Source organism: Rutidosis leptorrhynchoides, chromosome 8 (assembly GCF_046630445.1).
Source record: "Rutidosis leptorrhynchoides isolate AG116_Rl617_1_P2 chromosome 8, CSIRO_AGI_Rlap_v1, whole genome shotgun sequence".
NCBI lineage: Eukaryota > Viridiplantae > Streptophyta > Magnoliopsida > Asterales > Asteraceae > Rutidosis > Rutidosis leptorrhynchoides.
This window is the reverse complement of record NC_092340.1, coordinates 70,778,046-70,780,409: the sequence shown is the minus strand read 5'-3', so window position 1 is coordinate 70,780,409 and position 2,364 is coordinate 70,778,046. Positions and strand designations below refer to the sequence as shown.

The window sequence follows — 2,364 nt, the reverse complement described above, 5'->3', positions numbered from 1 at the left end:
GCATTGCACCCCGCTTGAGGGATTCTTAGTTAATTAAGGAACTGTTTGTTTAGACACATAAAGGATTGGACCGTTAGGATAACCGAACGTGTTCATGGAAGTCAGACTTGACTTGGCCATGGTGTTCTTTATGGTTGAACTCTTTTAAGGGCCTAACTATCTTTTACCAATCATTAACGAAAGCATTGAAGCACATCACGTCTCTCGGATATGGTACACCATGTATTCTATTATGCTTAAGAAAGTTTAGACCATTTTGGAATGTTAATATGTCACCCAACCGAGTCGCTCAATTGGTTGAGCCGTCTGAACGTGTATGCCTGTAGTTAGACTGCACGGGCATCGGAGGTAAGGGACGTTGCTGTCTATTCAGAATCTTCAAGCCTAACGCAGTACCCAGTGACATGTCTTATGACAGGGGAGTTTAGGACCAGTGTAATGAATACAAGGCCTCTGCCTATTCATGAGCCAGCATTCCATAATCTCGGCAGAATAGCTGATGAAGTCATAGTATGCACTTACTCTAACCTTATATAAATTACAAATTTTATCGCATTTACTTTATCTATCTTATAAACTAGAAAATCCCAAAAATAAATATTCACTACTCCCTAACTATCTTAGGTTACAATATAGGTTCGATGTTACTGATATCTCAAAAATATGACTCTAGGTCATACTTCCCTTACTTATAAGGAGTAGTAAGATTTAGGCCCCGCTAAATATAAATTTAAAACAGTACCCTCTCCGACGAGTGGCTGATCCTGGCGAGCCGCGGCCTAACGACACAGCGCAATTAAAACCGTCCGTTTCGGCCATATCAAGAGATACTACTAGTTTTTGGCGCCGCTGCCGGGGACCTGGTATCAGGCAATACTGTTTTCAATCAAACTTATTCACAAGCATTTAGTGGTGTCTAAGAAAGAGAATTATACACGGACTTGGTTATTGGATTTTCCGAACAGTCGCCAATTATATTGGGACCAAAAGGATCCCGCCTCTCCGTAGTCGGCCTGGCCACTTGGTTTGTTGAATAGTTTGTGCGGAACTTTGTTACCGGAATACCAGGGAATCAGTAGCCAGAACCAAAAACCTATTCCACCATAGGATAGTTAGTTAATTAGATTAGATTACTTTAGATTACTCTAGTTTACCTTACATTAGATTACCTTAGATTGCCTTAGGTTAAATTAGATTACCTTAGAATTAGATTAGTTTAGTTTAGCTTATTATAATTTAGCTTATTTGCGAAAATTAAAAACAAAAAGGCATACCTAGTGTATAACCCAAACCCGATCTAGACCTGGGCCGTTGTTATTCATACCTGATCCAGACGCAATAATCTCTAAAGCACGCAAGGAAGCACGGATCAGAATCCAAATGGCGTTACACGTTACTTTAGCAGAAAACACCAAACCCTCGATTGAAGGTCGTGGAGGACCAATCAGATTTCCAGAGATTCAAGGACACTTGTTCGAGTTAAAACATCACATCATCCAGCTCATTCAAAATAGCTGTCAGTTTCATGGATTACCGAATGACGATCCTAATTCTCACCTTGATAAATTCATATCTCTTTCGAACTCCTACAAACAGCCAGGGATAGGACAAGATATAGTCCGGCTATACTTGTTCCCCTATTCTCTCACTCATCATGCTCAAACTTAGTTTGAAGGACTGGAAAAAGATTTCATCACGTCATGGACGGAGATGGCGACTAAATTCCTAACCAAATATTTCCCTCCTTCAAAACAAACCAAACTGAAGAATGACATCATTAACTTCAAACAAAGTTATGATGAATCTCTTTACACTGCATGGGAGCGTTTCAAAACCCTGCTGAAGAAGTGCCCTAATCACCAGTTAGAACGGTCAGCCCAAATCTGTACCTTCTACAATGGTCTTACGGTAAATCATAGGACGACGATCGATGCAGCAGCTCAAGGGAATCTGATGAACCAAACCGCAGATGAAGCATGGGAATTGCTCGAGAACATGACGATGCATCATCATGACTGGAACAATGGTGAAACAACTTCATCATCTGCCCCACTCTCTGCACTTAACAATCAAACAGAGGCCATCAAATCCCTCACGGATAAGATGGAATCTCTTATAAAGCAACTCGGAGAATTGAAGACGCAACCACAGCAGGTTAACCAAGCTTAGGCTTGTGTTAATTGTACCAACCCGCAACCTACTGAAGACTATCAAGTTGAGTACGAAAACCCTGACGGTTCAGTCTGTTACGTTCAATACCCAGCTCGTCCACCAAATCCCGGATTCAATCAACCACCAAGGGTTAATCAATTTCAGCAAAGCAATCAACCTTTCCGCTATTGCTATCCACCTTATCCAGCCCAA

The 2,364-nt window shown here is 41.2% G+C and overlaps 1 non-coding gene across 1 annotated transcript; it reads right to left on the bottom strand.

The window, feature by feature from the left end:
- Positions 1-1,758: 1,758 nt before the first annotated feature.
- Positions 1,759-1,865, bottom strand: LOC139865438 (small nucleolar RNA R71). Its single transcript, XR_011764959.1, has one exon. It is a non-coding gene; the product is annotated as a small nucleolar RNA R71 (small nucleolar RNA).
- Positions 1,866-2,364: the final 499 nt, after the last annotated feature.